Source organism: Leopardus geoffroyi, chromosome C1 (genome assembly GCF_018350155.1).
Source record: "Leopardus geoffroyi isolate Oge1 chromosome C1, O.geoffroyi_Oge1_pat1.0, whole genome shotgun sequence".
NCBI classification, from domain to species: domain Eukaryota; kingdom Metazoa; phylum Chordata; class Mammalia; order Carnivora; family Felidae; genus Leopardus; species Leopardus geoffroyi.
Genome location: NC_059328.1, coordinates 41,399,777 through 41,420,523, shown reverse-complemented (window position 1 = coordinate 41,420,523; position 20,747 = coordinate 41,399,777). Strand labels below are relative to the sequence as shown.

General features: G+C 41.7%; 1 pseudogene; it reads left to right on the top strand.

The window, feature by feature from the left end:
* Positions 1 to 446: 446 nt before the first annotated feature.
* LOC123596796 overlaps positions 447 to 20,747 on the top strand; it is a 28,520-nt pseudogene continuing 8,219 nt past the window's right edge.

The window sequence follows — 20,747 nt, the reverse complement described above, 5'->3', positions numbered from 1 at the left end:
CACTGCTGCAAAGCTGCCAAGTGTCAGTTAGCCAGCAGGAAGTAGTACCAGTGGCCTCAGGGCAAAATGAGCTTTTGGAATCTGAGACCTTGCATAGGGGCTGGCACATTAAAATATGCAGAAATGTTGATTGATTGAATTGGAGAATCCCTGAATTAGTGATACAAATAAGTGTGAGGGGAGGGCGAAGGCAATGGCAGTGCCATTTGTAAAAGCACAAAATCAGGCAGGAAGAAACTGGAATGCAGATGAGGATCTAAATGATGCAGAAGTCACAAGGGGGTTGGGTGTGTGTGAATGTTAATTCTGTCAACTCTCAGACTTGACCATGAAAACTTGGCCGAAGAGACATTCTGAGACAAAGGGCCTCTGTGCCCAGCTGGCTCACACCCACGGAGGACAGCTCAGAGGGCTGAGGAGCAGCCTGCTGCTCAGGCCTCCAGCTGATGACGCGATTGGGTCCATCTGCCAATTGTGAATACTTGGACATGCTTGGCCTGAGGAAGAATCACTCTGGACAGATGCCCAAACCAAAGAGGCCTGATCCAGCTGGCCTTTCCAGGTCTCAAGTGCAAACTGATGGTAAGGATCTCTGCAGGGGCTGCAGAGATGTGGAGGTGGGAGCAGGGGCCATTGTTAACACACAAAACAACAAAAAGGCTGGAAGGAAATATATCAGAATGCTGACAGTGGTCATGTCTGTGAGGTAGATTATAGTGTTTTTACTGTTTATTTGCTGCTACCATAAATTATTTTGCTTTTAAAAATCACGAAATATAAAATGAGAAAAATGGACACTTTATTTGCCTTTCTTATTAGACTGTGAGCTCCTTGAGGGCCAGAGGGCTTGAGGAATTGTGTCTTATTAGTGCTTTGATGTCTAGCACTTGCACTGCAACAGTACAGGAGCTCTGTAAATATTTAAGTGAATGACTTGTATTGTCTTTTACTTCAAGCATTTAGGCTCTTATTTAACGCTCCTTTCTTAATAGACTTGGTTATGTGCTTCCTAGGGTATAGTTGATTAGAAATGACAACCCATAAAATAAATGAAGGACCTACTAGTAGTACCCATTCAGTGAGAGCAAAAATAATTATTTAAAAAAATGTTTTTTAACATTTATTTATTTTTGAGAGTGAGAGACAGCACATGAATGCCTGAGTAGCAAAGGGGCAGAGAGAGAGAGAGAGAGAGAGAGAGAGAGGAGGACAGAGGATCTGAAGCAGGCTCTGCACTGACAGCAATGAGCCCAATGCTGGACTTGAACTCACAAACCATGAGATCATGACCTGAGCTGAAGTCTGACTGTAAGCTAACTGAGCCACCCAGGTGCCTTTTTATAAATTTTTTTAAATGCTTATTTATTTATTTTAATGTTTATTTTATTTTTGAGAAAGAGAGAGAGACAGAGCATGAGCATGGGAGGGGCAAGGAGAGAGGGAGCCACAGAATCCCAAGTAGGCTCCAGGCTCTGAGCTGTCAGCACAGAGCCAGATGTGGGGCTCACACCTGCAAATCGTGAGATCATGACCTGAGCCAAAGTCGGATGCTTAACTGACTGAGCCACCCAGGCACCCCTATGTTTATTTATTTTTGAAAAAGAGAGAGGGAGCATGAGTGGGGGAGGGCAGAGAGAGAAGGTGAGAGAGAGAATCCCAAGGAGGACCCACACTGTCAGTGCAAAGCCTGATGGGAGGCTTAAACCCACCAACCATGAGATCATGAGATGAGCCAAAATCAAGAGTTGGATGCTTAACCGATTGAGCCATCCAGGTGTCCCAAAATAATTATTTTTAATAATTATTAACAATCACAATAATAGCAATTATCTTAATTATTATTATCTTATTTAATTTGGTCCTCATGCCAATCGGTTATTCAATAAACATTGAGCAGCTACTATGTATTCAGTATCCCCTTCTTTGAAGAGTTTAAATATAAACCTTATTTATAGATGAGAACACAGATTCAGAAAAGGGATTGGCTCAAGTCACATACAGAAATAGGGGGGAAGGCTCAGATTGTTATCCAGTGCTGTTCACTATACCACAAGGCATTTTAACAGTTGATAAATATTTGAGTGACTATGGTCTATGTAACAAACGTGGATAGACTGGCCAGTAAAAAGAAAGGAAAGGAAGTGGGCAGATAAGCTGGCAGGCAGGTAAGCAGGGATGTAGGTCCACTGATCTCACTGGGTAGATTGCTAGAGGCAAACACATTGACCTTAGGGAGAAGTGAGTGTTCACGGCAGAACAAGAACAATGGAGACAGAAAATTTTCAAAACAAACCCACACCTCTACTGTACATTACAACCTAATGTAGGGTCTGAGTCTTCAAGGAACTTTACATTTTAAGATTCTGTACGTAAGAGGTCAGAGTCTTTTATAATGTTTACAAAAATTTTCCATTGAAAATGATATATAAAATGTTGGCACCTGAAGAAATAAGCTTTAGTTTTGTCTAGCAAATTCTCTTTTGCAAAATGCAGTCTGATTATGTTGAATAAATGCAGCAAATGTGTATTTTCATGTAATTACACAAGCATTTTCTAAAGGACCTATTGTGTCCCAAGCTCAGGACTAGGTGTTGGGGAAGTTACAAGGCTTACCTTCAAGGCTAAAAAAGATTTCTCTGTCTTTACCTTTGATGTTGTATCTTTGTATACATATACACATATGTACAGATTCAGCTTCAGGTAGTATGTATTGAGCACTTACAATGTGCCTGACACTGTGTTACATTCTATTTTATTTGATTCTCCCAGAATCTCAATAAATTAGATAATCTCTTTCTATAGATGAAGAAACTCAATCTCAGAGAGGTTAAAGATACTGCTAAAGCTATAGGTGGAGATGAGTCCCTAGCCCAGTCTTTGGATTTGAGCTACATTACAAGCCAAACACGGTGGGAGGTGCAATGTGGATATAAGTTCATTTGACATAGGAATCATGTTATATGGCCTCCTTGGTCCTATATTTCTATAGACTTGGGTATGATTATGTGCACTCATCAGCTAGATGTACCAGCTTCCAAACATCTGTTACTTTTTATTGATTGGATCTCTGGGGACATACAGTATTTGACCAATTTGAAGGAAAGATTTACCAGAGGAGAAAAGATAGTTGCATATACTCGAGGTTGATACACTGCTCTCCTGCTCTCAATAAGATCTCTCTTTGAGCTGGCCCTATTTACTTTCCTGTTCCCTGAAAACTATAGAGTACTGTTTGCATTTCCCTTGAAACACTGTGCTGTTTGATGCCTCTGGGCCTTTTCATGGGCAAGTCATTCTATTTGGAACACCCACTCCTCATCTTTTCTGCCTTTCCATTCTCACTTCTTCAGGTATGCCTTCTCTGGAGTTCACTCTGACTTTGGAGGGCATTCAGTGTTTTTTTGAATTTCATTGCCCTGTGCTTCCTTCTATCACTGTCCTTACCACACTGTGTTGTAACTGTCTACTTGTCTGTATTTTCTACCAGACTCTGAGACCCTAAAGAGAACCTGGGAGATCCATGCCTTTGTGCCTAATGCCTTGCACAAAGTGAATGCTCAAGAAATATTTGTTGAGGGGCGCCTGGCTGGTGCAGTTGTCTAAGCGTCCAATTCTTGATCTTGGCACAGGTCGTGATCTCATGATTCATGGGTTTCAGCCCCATATCTGAGCTCTGTGCTTGGGATTCTGTCTCTCCTTCTCTCTGCCCCTCACCTGCTTGTGCTCTCTCTCTCTCTCTCTCAAATAAACCTTAAAACATTTTTTTAAAATATGTATTTGTTGAGTGAAGAGATAATGAACCCAGAACCAAAGTGCAGAAGAACTAGGTTCTAATCACAACTCTGCAACTGACAACTTTTTGTCTATAAGCAAGTCACTTCCTTCTCTGGGCTTTAGTTTCCCTGCCTGTAATATGAGGAGGTCAGATGAAATGACCACCAACAGTCATTCTGGTTTGAGCATTCTCTGATGTTAAGATGTTATGATGCTAAGAGGAAAAATATAAAACATTAAAGTAGGACTTTATTAACCACAGGACATTATTCTCCTAACAAGAAAGGCTCCTTATTTGGGGACATCTTAAATTGTGTCAGGTTTGATTTATATCAATACTGTTCACCCAGAAAAATAATTAGCCATAAACAATTCTGAGTTCTGCCCTAACCTCTCTTACCATAAAGTTCAAGATCAAAGTTGTACAACTGTTTCTGCATACTTGTTAAATTCAATTAACATTTGTCAAATGGATTAATAAATGAATTTATCCATTTGTAAAGCTGAGAATCTTATGGCATAGGCAAAAGGTAAGATCATACATACATCCATTCGGTCATTCAACAAATATTTTGGCAATTAACTTTATGAGAGATACTGGGACACAATGGTAAGTAAAACAGTTATGGAACTTACCAGCATGTTGGTGTCTGGGGAAGACAGACATTACTCCAATTATACACAAATAACTTTATTAATTACAAACTGTAAAGTACTATGACTCTTACCTTTGCTGTGAATTCTAGGCTATAAAGGGCTTTTCACACACATCACCTCATGGGAAGCCTTATAGTATAGGGGTTAAAAGTAAAGATTTTGGCATTATAGAGACCTGCGTCTGAACCTGGCTTGCCCACTTACTTACAAACTGGGCTCTTGGATAGGTTTCCTAGCTTTACTTTTCTTATCATTTGAATGGGGAAAAATAGCACGTTTGTCTCAGAGCTATTATGAGAATGCAGTGAGATAATGCATGTAAAGCACTCAGCACCATGCTTGACATATGACTGCTGTTAGTTGTTATTATGATTATACAACTTTTTGTTCTTCATAGCACTTTTCCCTGTAGCTCCCTCTTTTTCCAGAAGAAAGGCCAGGTTTGAAGTTAGACAAATGAGTTCACATCTCAAGTCCTCCACTTAGTAGACACAAAATGCAACTAATAGTACCTTTTCATAGCATTATCCATGGGAGTAAATGAGGTGAAATTTTTAGGGACCCACATAAGGGCCAAACACACAATAACAAATCTTTTAACTTTGGTATCAGTCCTTATCCTTCTTTGGATGAACAATGGGAGGCCCGCTGTCAGGAGTGGTGGGTAAGGTGGTCACTGAGATGTCTTGTCCTGTCGAATGCTGAGATCTTGGGAGATGAGGCAAGACCGTAGAGAGCAAACTCACCCCCTGAGCCTCATGAGGGGAGGAGGTGAGCTGTCAGGCTTGAGTAACAGGAGCTGACAGAGCCAGTTCAGGGTGGTCTTACTGGATGTGAGTTGAAGTAGGGTTTTCATGGGCAGAGCTCAGGCAATAACCCGACATACTGGGTAGTGGAATTTGAGAAATATCCATTTAGCTGCAGGGAGGAGATGAAATAAAGGCTACACCCAAGGCCTTTTCCATCACAAGCTGCCAAATTGCCCTGTGACTCTGGGACCATGGTGGGCCCAGGAAGTGGGAGTCAGCAACTCTGAAGCCTAAAATCAGAAGGGCACTGAATGTTTGCATGGAGTGCCAGGTCCTAAAAAGATGTCTGTATGTGATCTATGCCAAAGCAAAACAAATTTATCAGCATCTCCTCAAAACTGCAAGGGAGAGTCTAAAAATTTTAAGCAATAAAAAAATGGTAAATGGAAATTGATTGTTTAATATCATCATTACTAATTCAAGAAGTATAAAATGGTATTGCTAATCTCTTGGTGAGTTGATTTTATTATTTTATCTTACTAGACATAAATATGCATAAGGACTTAGTTCCCCTAACCATATTTTTTCCATCTATTGTTAAGAGAATCCCTCAAGTCTTTCAACCAATCATACATTGCCATGATGGTTTTTAAGACTTAACTCTCATAGAGGAGGGTAGGGTGGAGCATTAATGTGTAAGTGGCTCAAATATTTAGTAGTCAAGCCACTCCACACAGTAGGGCACAAATGGTAGAGTTTAGGGGGTCTGGGTAGCTCAGTTGTTAAGTGTCTGACTTCAGCTCAGGTCATGATCTCATGGTTTGTGAATTTGAGCACCACATTGGGCTTTCTAGGCAACATGGAGCCTGCTTGGGATCTTCTGTCTCCTTTTCTCTCTGCTCCTCCCCTTCTCTCTCTCTCTCTCCCTCTCTCTCTTAAAAGTAAATAAACATTAAAAAAAAAAAACAAACAAATGGTAGAATTTAGGCATCAGATAGTAAAGGGGTTTTCAGGAATATTGGAGTTATCCCAGGATATTCCCTTACTGTTCCTGTAGGCTTGGTCAGCCTTAGTTGCATCTTATTGTCTTTAAGAAAACACAAATAATTTCTATATGTTGCTTTTCTTCTTTCCCCCATTGGTGGGTGGAAAAAACGATGGGTATAATTTAAACATAGGCTTGATTATGGTAATTTTAGTTTACAGCAGGAAAATTTTATAGAGACAAAGAAGAGGATAAAGGTGAATGCTGGAATTCAGGAATATACTAATTGGGAAAAAGTTCTGACTTTCATGTAATTGTTTTTATTCATAATTATCAATTCATTTCTCTTTCTTAGAATAAAAAATTAGCAGGTGGAGAAGAAGGAACTGTCCACAAAATAATAATGTCCATTTATTAAATAACAGATATTCAAAGCTAAGCCCTTAGACACATTATCCCCATTAATCTTCCTAACAACTTCATGAGATGGTTACTGTTATGTTCCCAGTTTTGCAGAGAGGCCCCAGAGAGGATGGGTAATTTGCCCAAAGCTACATACACAGCTGGCGAGAGGCAGAACTGTGATCTGATTCTAGGTCTGACTCCAGGACTGGGTTAATTACTGCTGGGCTACCCTGCTTTCTCCACCCTGAGTTTTTTTAATATAACACTTCAATTGAAACAGGAAAAAATGCTGTATAACCTTCAAATATTGCTTTCCCCTAGAGCAGCTTGGTGCAAAGGAGAGTGGAGCAGACAGACTGAGGGCTGACTCCTATGACTCACTAACTGCATAATTTGGGCAAGTCTTTTCACTTCTCTGAGCCTTGATGTTAAATGGAGATGATAATCATCACCTGCCATGCTCATTAGGCAGAACTGCTGTAAGAGCCAAAAAATATTATGAAGGAAGGGGGAGCTCTAAGGGCAAAGTCTACAAGGCAAGGGTTTTTGCCTGAGAAAGCTTTTATCCTATAAATAGAATCCATTGATTGTCCCCTGGAGTAACTTCCCATCTTCTCTCTCCTGGCTACTGTTATGAATCTCATTTTCATGTTTATTAAAGGAGAACATTACAAACTGACTTGAGCATTTAAAGTCTCATTTAAATCCACTCTGAAAAATTGCTTCCAAAGTGGAGAGAATTGGAGATTGAGAGACTCGTGGGACGCCTGCTTCTTGGTGGCTCTGGGGGCAGTCTGCACAGACACCCACCTCCTCTCAGTTTGATTTCTGATTTGTTGCTCCTCAGATCTCATTCCACTTAAGTGCATTAGGTTCCCTTTGGTTGTCCAGAAGGGCTCTTAGGTACAAATGAGGTTCAGCAAGGATGGAGGGGATTGCATTGGACTACATAGCAGGGTCTGGTAGAGCAGAGATTCAGAGCTTGGTCTTCTGCTTATGGGTTCAATACTCTTTCCCTTTGGCCCACTCCCTCGCCCTGAAGTCTTCTCTGGCCTCACTTGAGGTCTTCAGTGAAGTAAGCATACTCTCTAAAATACACAGTTCCTAATGCAATATCAGACATGAAAGTGTGTAGCACAGAGACTAGTATGCAATAAATGCTCCAGAGATAGCTGAATCAGCACCTGTGATTCTTCTGTGCAATTTAACACATATTTATTGAACATCTTTTCTATGCTAGGCCTTGGCCTAGATTCCAGGAATATGAAGATTTCCCTTCTCTTCAGGAGCTTAAAAACTATTCAAAGAGACTGAAATAAACCTAGTTGCAACTTAGTGTGACCCAGGGACGTGCAGAGAGCTGTGGAATCATGAAGGAAGGACCCTCTCTAAGCATGAATGACGATAGCCCCTTGCATTTTATGTTGACAATGTACAAAGTGCTTCTCACATCTCTTACCCATATGAATTTCATGGGATCCCTATGAGGTAGGCATAATTATCCACATTTTCTGATGAGGAAACTGAGACTTAGAGAATTTAAGTGACAGAGACAAAACCAGTAAGCTGGGCAGCAGCATGGAATAATGGAAAGACCACTGGCTTGGAAGTCAGGAGACTTGGCTTCTTGTATGTCTGTTGTTTGTGACTGTGTGATCTTGGATAAATAATTTTCCTCTCTGGGGCTTGGTTTCCTCATCTATAAGATAATGTACATAGACTAGAAATGTTCTGTGCTTCTTGGGATAAACAGGGCCTTGTTTCGTAAAGCTGCAGAACAGTATTTATCTCTTGAGCATTAAAGACAGAATGGTATAAGGGGAAGAAAGAATCAGACAAACATGGAATAAAATCCTAGTTTAGTTCCTTATTAACCATGAGGGCTTAGCCAGGTCACTTCACTCCCTGTGACTCAGACTTCTAATTTGTAAAGTAGAGATAATACCTATTTTGCAGGGTTCTTCTGAGGCTTGAATAAGGTAATGTGTCCAGGATAGCACCTGGCACATAGTAGGTATGTAAGAAAGTACCAAAGATTGGTGATACCAAGTACTGGGTCTCTCTGGCTGCTCTTTGAGTACTTAAGCCTAAAGATTTTGTGTTCTCTGCTCCCGGGTCTCCAGACCAATGAAGATGCCAAGTTTTATGCCCTTTCAACCAGGTTTAAGCCATTTAGCAATGAGAATGAGACCTTGGTGGTTCAGTTTTCAGTAAAACATGAGCAAGGCATTGATTGTGGTGGCAGGTATACAAAACTCTTTCCTGATACCTTGAACCAGGAGGATAGGCATTCAGAATCTGAGCATTACATCACGCTTGTAAGCTCTCTGATAGTGGTCACTATAAGCCACATGAGGTCTTAATGAGAGGCACTGTAATTGTTGAAAAGGCTCAGATTGACCTGAAAAAGGAAATTTCTAATCCACCTTCCTACACAGTAAGACTCTTCAATGACCTGAAAAAAGCAACCTTAAGCTTAAATGTTAATATAAATAGACGAAAGAGATAGAGAGTCACATGGTTATTAACAAGGCTGCAATACAGAGAGACATTCCCCAGTTCTCAAAAAGGGAGAAAGGAACCATAAACTGTGTAGACACCCTCAAATGCACCTACTACAATATGGCTTTGCTTTGAAAGCGATTCCTGCCCTTGATGAGAGAAGGCCCAAGAGGTCATATAAATCACCTTTATTAAGCATCCATAATGAGTCCAGAGTATTGCATCTGTAACCTCAAATATGTCACTAGGCCTCCTTGGAGCAGTCCAGCTCTTACTTAGCTCCAATCTTGAATGATGGTTGAGATTTAAAAACCAACAAACAGGGATGCTTGGGTGGCTCAGTTGGTTAAGCGACCAACTTCATCATGATCTCGTGGTTCGTGGGTTCAAGCCCCACATTGGGCTATGTGCTGACAGCTCAGGGCCTTGAATCTGCTTCAGATACTGTGTCTCCCTCTCTCTCAGCCCCTCCCCTGCTCACACTCTGTCTCTCTCTCAAAAATAAATAAACATTAAAAAAAATTTTTAAACCAACAAACAACAATAAAAGCTAATCCAACTCCCAAAGCACTGATGAGGAATGTACCAAATGTTTTTGCACAAAGTCAGAGGCAAGCATTATGCCACATGTCATACAGCAAAATTTTCTTAAAATTTTCCCTAAAAATTTCTTTCTTTTCCCAGGGAGTTTCAGATTTCTTGCTTCAAGCTTTTGCCAAAATCTTCCTCTTCAGCCTCTTTCCCTTTTTTTTATTTGCACCCCTCCCCCACCAACTCTTTCTTCCTCATCTTTCAAGTTCTTGCATGCATAGAACAATATAGCACTCTGGGTGCCTGAATGTGTCTTCGCCCATTTCTCTTTTCATCAGAATCCACCCCTCCTTACAAGGAGTTTATATATGTTTATGTATGAGATGGTTGTAGTAAGGAAAATGGAAATACTTTTTCAAATGTGATTTTTTCATATGAATATTATTTATTTGATGCTCAAACAACCAAAGCAGTTTCAGCTGTTAATAGCTCCATTTTACAGATGAGGAAACAGAAGCAAGAAATTTGCCCAAGGTGAATAAGTGGGAAGTCAGAATTCAAACCCAATCTATCCAGATTAAAACCTGTGCTTTTTTCTATTCCATATTTTTGCCTTCTATTTGGTGGGGAAGCAAGCATGTGAATAATTTTTTTTAAAGGCAGAATGAAAGACATATTTTCTATTTATTTATTTATTAAGTTATCCATTTACTTCTTTTTGAGAGAGAAAGAGTGTGCTCATGCACGTGATCAGGGGAGGGGCAGAGAGAGAATCTCAAGCAGGCTCCACACCCAGTGCAGAACCTGATGCTGGGCTTAATCCCACAACTGTGAGATCATGACCTGAGTGGAAATCAAAAGTTGGTTGTTCAACTGACTGAGCCACCCAGCTGCTCCAAGACATAGTTTTAAAAAGATATTGATGAGGTGCTATGAGACTACAAAGATGGCATGACTCAGTCCAACTGGGGGGGCTTTTTGGATGGGGTATTAATTGTTCTTTGAAGAATGAGTTAGATGTTAATAGGCAGAGAAGGAGGTGGGGGAAATATAATGAGGACAGAGGAAGCTATACAAAAGCTCAGAGGCATGAAATTGAAATGCAAGTAGAAAACCGATGAAACCAGTGGGGCTAGAGCACTTCGCGCACGCACGTACGTGTGTGTGTGTTTAGGATAGTCAAGAAGAACATGGGGAGTGAGGTTGAAAAACTAGGTTAAAACCTATTCTTGGACCTTTGTCACATTAAGCTCTCCAGGCTCAGAGCCACTGATCAACAATTGCCTCTAAAGTTTTCACAAAGCAGAAAGAACCCCAGGCTCTATTTCTTAGTAGGCTTGGGTTGAATCCCAGCAATGCTACTTATTAGCTCTTTGACTTTGGGTGAGTTACTTAAATTTTCTAAGCCACAACTTTCCCAGCTAAGAGTGGAGATAGTAACACATGCTTGTCACAAGAACTAGATGATATGGTATAAGTTTCCTGGCACAGGAAGGATTTTCTGGTTGAGTTTGGTCAATGGAAGTCCTGGCAGTAGATCAGAGGGAGGAAAGAGAGTTGTGCCTCTCAACTGAAAGTCACAGCTTCCCTCCAGCCACCCTCCCCACAGGAGTCTTTCTTCCAGGCTCTGGTAACCACTCTTACTCTTTGCCCCTTCAGGGATAAGGGTAGGAATAGCCCTTCTGTTGCCAGCCCACAGCACAGCACTATTCTTTATGCCTTCTCAAGGTCCCCTATCTTTGTAAATAGTCCTTTTATTAAATTCTCCTCAAGTAATACTAAATTTGAGTGTGCTATTTGTTTCTTGCTGGGGCCCTGATTAATATATTAGCTATGTCTGTCTTAGCCTCAGACCAGGCAAACTGCCTAAAAGTGATGTAACACCATGCATTAGGGTTTAATTTCTAGGCCCTGACATTCTGTGGCTTTGGCAACAACAAAGTGCAGGTCATCCTTCATTATCAAGGGAAATAGCATGAGAACAACAAGACCATCAAATTCAGGGTAAGTATGTGGGCTGGTCTTCAGCCTAGGGGGAAGGATAAGCATTTTTTATATGTGTTATCTTACTTAACCTTTACAAAAACCCTATAAATTAAATACTATCAGAAAATAGATATAGAGAAGTGCTATAGATTACAGAAGGTCACATAAGAGCCTGACTTCTGAAAGGAAGTTAGATAAGGTCCTCTCTTGGAAGAATGTTTGGCATGGCCCTGTTGCCCTGCTAAATATTGAAGGGATGGGCGAGGTGGCAGGTACTAAGCTAAAATATGAGTGATGGGCTTGTCTTAGTAGCATTAGATTAGAGAGATCTAGGTTAGCTGGAGGATAGTAGCTGGATTTCTTTAGCATCTCAATCAGCATTCACCAAATCCCAACTCTGTGTTGGGACTTTGGGTGGGGATAAAGTGAGCCCCAGACATGGCCTCTGACCTCACAGAACTCACAGTCCAGTGAAGGTATGAATCAAGAAAAGGAGAGGACTACCCAGTATGATCAGAGTCTGGGGAAGCACAGAAGAAGCCCTCTACACAACCTGGAGCCTTAGGAAATGTTTCCTAGAGGTCTTGCCTGTGCTGAGTTTTGAAAGATGAGCATGAATTGGTCTTGTGAAAGAGTGTGACAATTTTAGGGAGGATTTAATTCCTGGAAGAGGCAATCACATGAGAAAAGTAAAAAATACCTGAGAAAGAGTGGTACTGTAAGTAACTCAGCACAACCAGAGTGCGGGGGAGAGGCAGAAATTGGGTCTAGAGAAGCCCATAGGACTTGAGATACTGGAGAAATTATGTTCAGGCTCAAGGCCTTTGCTAGCAGGACTGTGAAAGGACTGTATGTGCAAGGGCTCCCTGAGGTCCTCCTCTGGGGTAGGCCTTGTGCTGGAAGCTGTTAACACAGCAGATGAGTCACACATGACCTCTGCTTTTGAAAAGCTTATAATCAAGGGGCACAGACAGAAAAACAGAAAACATCAGAGAATGACCAGAACTGCGATGGAGCTGAAGGATGGGGGTCAGGGGAGCCAAAGAAGTATGTACTTAGGAGAAAAAGATCCAGAGTCTCTACTGAATTAATCATAGAAATGGGAGGAGGGGTGTGGTGAAATATGTTTGTGTATATTTGGGGGATGGCATTCAGGAACTGTTTTAGGTGGTGCATTTAATGCTTGAGGTCCAAAGATGTCCAATAGTGGAGCTGAAATATTCCCTATCCTCTTTCTAGATCAATAAAGATACTCAACTATACACTTTGATCATTCACCCAATGCTACTTATGAGGTCAAAATCTTAGTATATGTGCTGCCGAAGCGAGCACTATGAGGTCAAAATCAACAACAACTAGCAAGTGGCTGTTGGGGGTCTGGAAGTTGACTGAGACTTCCTGTCTCCCAAGAAGATAAAAGACCTCTATGCCTGGAAACCAAGGAAATGGGACTAACATCTGCAAATAGAGGGTCCTAAAGATAAGAAACCTGAGGTTAGACAGTGTTTGGCTGGGAAACAGATGGAGATGTCAGCTACGGGGCTGGGAGAAGAAAGCTGGGAAGAGAAGCAGAAACTGGAGCATTAATCACTCCAAGAGGTATCCGGCTAAATATTGGTATCCAAAGAGGTGTGGAGGAAAGAGGGAAGCAACTTACATTTGTTAAGACTCTATTGATCCTTCTGACAGCCTCTGTGAACAGTGTGCTCTGATCCCTGTTATAGATAAGGAAACAGACAACACGTAGAAAATGAAGTGACTTGGCAAGTATACCTACATTAGCACCAGGATTTGAATCTGGATCTCTGACTCCAGAGTTATTGATATGGGGAGTGTGTGGAATATATTCACTGATTTCTTATCACTCACTGCAAAGCTCTCCTGGATATAGCTATGAATAGCACAATCCAGGGATTGAGAATCCTCCTGGTATTCAGAATCTAGTGGAGCTTGCAGACAAGTACACAGACAGAAGTCACACTGTGTAATTAGTGCTAAGAGTCAGGGAAGCCCAAATCCTGTGGAGCCCAAAAGAGGCTCCTAACCTTGCCTGTGATAGGGTTCGGGTGGTGCTCTTGGAAGGAGGAGGCAATGCTTGAGTGATTGGGTTAACCTAGGGGTTGGAAACATAGACTGCAGTCATGTAGATATGGATTGAAATCTGAGCTCCACCCTTTACTAACTGTGAGACTCCTACCTACTTGCAGTTACATTTGGGCAAGGAATGTAACTGCTATGAAAGTCAATTTCACAAACAGGGATTATTATAATACCTACGTGTGAAGGTGGTTGTGAGGATTAAATGAGCTAACACACATAATATAGTGATTAGAAAATAGTAAGTCCTTTTAATATACAGGATTTATATGTTAAAATGTACTGGATTTCAACACTGAATTTATTAGAGCAAGGGAAGTGGGAAATTGGGTTAGAGGGAAGATATTCCAGACCCAGAGAACAGCAGGAGCAGAGGCACAACAATTAGGTGGAAAGCAACATGGCTACATAAAAGAATTGAAAGCAGCAGTTTACTATTTTGGGAGCATAAATTTCAAGGTGAAGACTGGTGGGAGATGAAGTTGGAAAGGTTTGTTGGAGCCAGGTCATGGAGGGCCTTAGCTATTTTGTCAGTTCTCCACAGGTCAGAGCAGATTCATTCTCATGCAGAAAAGACGTTTAGGGTTAAACAAGGAGCAACATGGGACCCAGTGGCTGGAACTCCTAAGAAGAGGCCTGCAGAGAGTTGGGCAGTGGCTCAGCTGTGTGTAGGATGATTTAGCAAAGGGATCCAGTCTCATGGGAGGGAAGCATGGTCAGGGAATTAAGACAGGTGAGCAGGCTGTGTCTGTGCCTTTGGCACCACAGGAAAATTAGGGGTGAGTCTTCTTCCAGGTGCAGTAAGCAGGCTTAGAGCAGCAAGACTAACCACAGACCCTCACTCCTGTTGAGGACCATGTACCTGATATAATCAGGGTTGGCTCAAGACCTGGGGGAGAGGGGAGAGGCTACATGTCTCTGTGCTCCCTGCTGAGTAAAATTAGAGAAGAGGGAAAGCAGTTAGATAGGCAGGGATCTCTGAAGACTATAGCCTTCATGATGGGATGCTGACTATCAAAAAGTGGCTGAGACCGCTGAGGAACTAGAGAACTTTCCCAGTTGCAATGTTACTGAATGACAGGGTCTAGTTGGCTTAGCATTGAAGCCTTCAGTCAGTCTGGGCAAATGGTCAGCACCAAGATGACCTGCTAAGTAGATAAAACAAAATTTTGGAGGTTCCACAACAGAAGAAATATGAAAGTCAGGGTAAGTTGTTTGTGACTTGGAGTTTTGTCTTGGTAAATAAAAGAGGCCTGGAGTAAAAGGGAAGACTGGTACAGGTCTGGGAGCATTCTGGGTACAAAGCAGATCACCAAGGGGGGTCTTCAGGAAGAGTGATACAGGCTAGAAGACTTATTCTGACCATAGGGGCACATGATCGAGGGAGGGAGAGGGTCAGACAGAACGGAAATTTCCAACTTATTTGAGCTTGAAGTATTCAAGGTCAAAGTGATAGTGACAACTTGAGGAAGAGCGAGAGTTGCTTAAAGGCCTTTTCTCTCCTGTATTGGATTTGTTTGCAGAATCTTGAGCTGGGCTTTCATAGGGGTAAGGACAGGAGGTTGGCAGGGTTAGGGAGTCAGGTCTAGCCTGACTGTAGGGACCCCAGTTTTATCCCAGGCCATTCACCTGTCCTAAAGAAGGAACATTTTGTTTTAGAACTGGAAGGACTTTGAGTACATCCCAGACCGAAATGCCAAGAAGCCAGACGACTGGAATGAGGTAGTGGATGGGGAATGGGAAGGGCCTCTGATGCCAAACCTGAAGTATAAAGTGACGGGGGCCTTTCCTTGCAACAGGTATGAGAAATAAGACAGAAGAGAGAGATGTAAGGTATAATTTACAAAACAGAAACTCTAAGATCCTGCGGTTTTCTCCTCACCACCACCCCCACCCCCACTCCCCATAAGACTGTAGCCTCATCTAGGCCCTGTTCTCAGGGCAGTGCCTACCTGGTGGTCTGGTAAAGGTCAATGCTGGGAGGGAGGGATCTAGGCAGCCCTAGACAAGGGGTTTGTCCAGAGTGGTGGAAAGCAGCCAAAGAAACATGGTCAAAACAGAAAATGGGTCTGAGGTCAGGAACTGGAAGTCTCAGAACTGATCCTGAAAGAGAAAAGTGGGATATGAATAAGCCAAAGGTGTTGGGGGTGAGGATGGAGAACTTCTCTTTAAGGACCAACTCCTGACCTCATGTCAGAAGTGAGAAGAAACTAAAAGGATTGGCTATCAAATAGTCCAGAGATATAACTGAGGCAAGTAGTTTGCATCAAACTGATACATCAGTTTGACAGAACTGATGATTTTATTGGGCCACAGTTTTCTGTGTCATATACTAGGAAGAGAATGGCCCAAGTGCCAAAGTCCTTAGATGGTGTTCCCTGTGAAGCTACATTTCCTTAATGTCATGAACAAACTTATGCACAGAGATGGAACCAGGCTTAGAATGGGTCTCTGCCACCTTGTTCTACCCTCTGGGTAAAAGGAGAACTTGGAAGAGTCTCATTCATTAGCTTGAGGAAAGGGAAAGAAGCTACAGGAATCCTACTGTCTTTATAAGTTGTATAAATACAACTGTCTTTATAAATTAGTCTTTCTGATTGCATGAGAAGAATGGAAAAATATTAATGCCATGTGCACTCTCTGGTTCTTTGTTCAGGAACAATGGAAACCTCAGATCACTGATAATCCCAGTTAACAGGGGTAGTGGATTCATCCAGGAATAGATAACGCTAAATATAAGCCTGATCCCACCATTTGTCACTATTATAACATCAATGTTTCTGGCCTGGACCTTTGGCAGGTAAAGTTCTCAGAGCTCAGAGCCACTGATCAACAGTGCCTCTAAAGTTTTCACAAAGTGGAGTTCCAGGCTGGAAATCACAAGACTTGAATGCGTCTTGATCTTTCTAACCCTCAAACTGCTCATCTTTAAAACAGGGCTGATTATATTCATCCTGAAAATCATAATAGCTAAAATGTACTGAGTCCCTACCATGTACCAAGCACCATATTAAAGACTTTGCAAATGCCACTTAATTCTCACTATGAAATCTCCCATTTCTAAAAGTGAACACTGAGGTTTGGAAAAGATAAATAATTTACCTGAAGACACATTTGGTAAAAAGAAAAGCTGAGATTTGAGTGCAGATCTTTCTGAGGCCAGATTCAGGGTTCCAATACTTTACACTGCCCTACTGGTCCCGCATGATTTTTAAAAAAAATTTTTTTTTAACGTTTATTTATTTTTGAGACAGAGAGAGACAGAGCATGAACGGGGGAGAGTCGAGAGAGGGAGACACAGAATCTGAAACAGGCTCTAGTCTCTGAGCTGTCAGCACAGAGCCCGATACGGGAATCGAACTCACGGACCGTGAGATCGTGACCTGAGCCGAAGTTGGATGCCTAACCGACCAAGCCACCCAGGCGCCCCGAAGATCCCACATGATTCTTGAGGGTGTTTTTTGGGTGTAAAAGGGAATCATCAGAGATGTGGTAAAATCTTGAAATATTAAAATCCCCAAATAGATGTTGGGTGTGATTGGCCCAGCCATGATGACAATTCTTGACCTAGTCTTTTTCTCTCTGCCAGTCATCTTTCCTGGTTCTGATTGGAGGGCTCATATACTCAGGTCTTCATAGAGTTGTTCTCTCTCTCTCTCTCTCTTCCTTTGAGACCAGTTATTGAAGATGGGGAGGATTCTTTCCCAACCCAGGAGAAAAGAGTGCCTCAAGAGCCAGCTCCAGAATGAAGGCCTTAGCCCAGGAGGCCTCTGAAAAACTGCAATCTATAAAAAAAACCAAAACCTTGAAATCTACATAGTCTTGGAATTCTTTTGGAGAGGAAGGGAATTCACTTTTGGTAAATACAGGACTGGGATCAATGCTTTACCTATATTGCTTCTTTTAATTCTCATAACTATGTAATGTATTATTGTCTCTTTTTATACCATTTTACATTTGACAGAATTGAGACTCAGAAATGTCAAGTGATGTGTCCAAGAGCACACAGCTAGTGTGTGGTAGAGACAGGAATCAAACAAAACGTTTATTGATTATAACCCACTATACAATAGAGCCTCTAGAAACTACAGCCACTTGTCTTGGAGTGTATCATGGAAGTGTCCATAGCCAGGGAAATCTGTCTCTGACCAGTGATTTCTACAGTACAGGGCTGCCAAAGGGTTCTTGGACAAGACACTGCCTCTATGAAGCTTTCTTGGTTTAGTTATTTTCCACTTTATTTATTTCCACTTTCTTGGTTTCCTAGCTCAGTGAGACTGGCATGGAAGTGCAAGGAGATGATGTATGTAAATTACTACACACACAGTAGGGTTTCAAGAGATATGGACATGAGGGCAGGAGGGAAGGATGAAGGAAGGAAGGAAGGAAGGAAGGAAGGAAGGAAGGAAGGAAGGAGGAAGAAAGGAAGGAAAGAACGAAGGGACACATGTTGTTCTCTCCTTCCTTTCCTATATGAAGAATGTAGATACACTTTGCACAAGTTGCCATTATCTCTTTTTTACAGTTTTCTCTTTCTGTTTTTATTTTAATTTATTTTTATTTTTTTTAACGTTTATTCATTTTTGAGAGACAGAGAGAGACAGAGCATGAGCGGGGGAGGGGCAGAGAGGGAGACACAGAATCTGAAGCAGGCTCCAGGCTCTGAGCTGTCAGCACAGAGCCCGACAGGGGGCTTCACCTCACGGACTGTGAGATCATGACCTGAACTGAAGTCGGATGCTTAACCAATTGAGGCACCCAGGCGCTCCTCTCTCTCTTTTTAAAAATATTTATTTATTTTGAGAGAGAGTGCGAGAGCAGGGGAGGGGCAGAGACACAGAGAAAGGGAGAGAGAGGATCCCAAGCAGGATCCACACCGACACAGGGATTCCATCTCGCAAACAGTGAGATCACGACCTGAACCGATATCAAGAGTTGGACACTCAACCAACTGAGCCACCCAGGGACCGCTCAGTTTTCTCTTTTTAATAAATAATGGGAACTTTCTATATCTTGTGTAAATATGTGGTCATGTTAATATGCCTAATTTGATTGTTTTCTTAAAATCTATTGGTTTTTTTTTTCACTGAAAACATTAAAGTATACATTTAAAACTATTTGTTCATCTATAAAAATGTATTTAGTTGTTTTTTTTAAATGTTTATTTATTTATTTTGAGAGAGAGAGAGAGAGAGAGAGCAGGGGAGGGGCAGAAAGAGAGGGAGGGAGAGAATCTCAAGCAGGCTCTGCGCTGTCAGCTCAAAGCCTGATGCAGGGCTTGAACTCACAAACTGTAAGATCATGACCTGAGCAGAAACCAAGAGTCAGATGCTTAACTGAGGCACTAATAGTTCTGAGTTCTATCAACCTCTCCAAGCAGGCAAACCTTCTATTTGTGAATTTAAATCACGCTGAAGGAATGCTTCTCGCACTTTAATGTGCATATGAATCACTAGAGGATCTTATTAAAATGCAGATTCTGATCCATCAAGTCTGGGTAAAGCCTGAGAGACTAGATTTCTAAAACTCCAGCATTATCTTTTTATATTATTGTTTTTCTTGTGACACAGTTCTGTATGATGCTGACATCACCCTTGCAGGCATCCTTTCCTTCTAAGTTCTAATTCGGTCTGATACTCCCACATCCTACTTCACCTTACACACTTAACCAGCTGGACACATCCAGTTTACCATAGGGTCCCTACACCTTACTGTAAAAACCTAGTGACTCTCAGCATGCCTATAGGTGAGGACTCCCTTACCTGCCCTGTCCCTATCAGGGTTTCCAGCCTTCAGATGCTCTCTGTGAGCCCAGCTGTCCTCCTGGTGGGTCCTAGCCTAGAAAACTGGTTAATTTCCCTGCCTGATCCCTCACCCTTTCTGCCCTCTGTTCTGACACATCCATACACTATCCCCTTGCTTTTGTTATTATTGTTGTTGTTTAGACAGAAGTGGTTACATTCTTTCATTAGGACAGAGGCTGAGGGGATATGGCCACAAAGGAAGAAAATTCTTTCTCTTACTTTTGGGACTCTTTATGATCTTTGAAGGAATAATGACACAAAAAAGCAGTGAGTATAGCTTTGCCACAATGCAAAGCATGTTGATATTTCTTTTTTTTTTAATTTAGTTTATTTTTTGAGAGAGACATAGAGTGTGAGGGGTGGGGGGAAGGGGCAGAGAGAGAGGGAGACACAGAATCCAAAGCAGGCTCCAGGCACTGAGATCATCACAGAGCCCGATGTGGGGCTCAAACTTACAAACAGTGAGATCATGACCTGAGCTGAAGTCAGACGTTTGACTGAGCCACCCAGGCACCCCGCATGCTGATATTTCTTAAGTCATATGGTCTGTGAGGTCTCCCTTTTTCTGACGGGGAAGCAGAGGGCTCAAGAGGTGACTTGACTTGTCAAGATGCTATAGCTAATAAAGTGCCCAAACCTATCCTCTCTCCGTTTTATGATTCAAGTGGGATAGCACGGGAAACAGGTAGCTTTCAGTGAGCTTTTTAGTGTTTACAGTCTAACAAAATGCTTTCTTATGTGTTCTATTTCTTTTCTTTTCTTCTCTTGTTATTTATTTATTTATTTTTATTTTTATTTATTTTATTGTCAAGTTAGTTAACATACAGTGTAGTCTTCAGGAGTAGAATCCAGTGATTCATCACTTATATGTAACACCCAGGGCTTATCCCAACAAGCATCCTCCTTAGTGCCCACCACCCATTTAACCCACCCCCACAACCCTATCAACCCTCAATTTGTTCTCTGTATTTAAGTCTTTTATGGTTCTCTGTTTTTATCTTATTTTTCCTTCCCTTCTCCTATGTTCATCTGTTAAGTTTCTCAAATTCCATATATGAGTGAAATCATATATCTGTCTTTCTCTGACGGACTTATTTCACTTAGCATAATACCCTCCAGCTCCATCCACGTTGTTGCAAATGGCAGGATTTCATACTTTTTCATTGCTGAGTAGTATTCCAGTGTGTGTGTGTGTGTGTGTGTGTGTGTGTGTGTGTGTATGTGTGTGTGTGTGTGTGTACCACATCTTCTTGACCC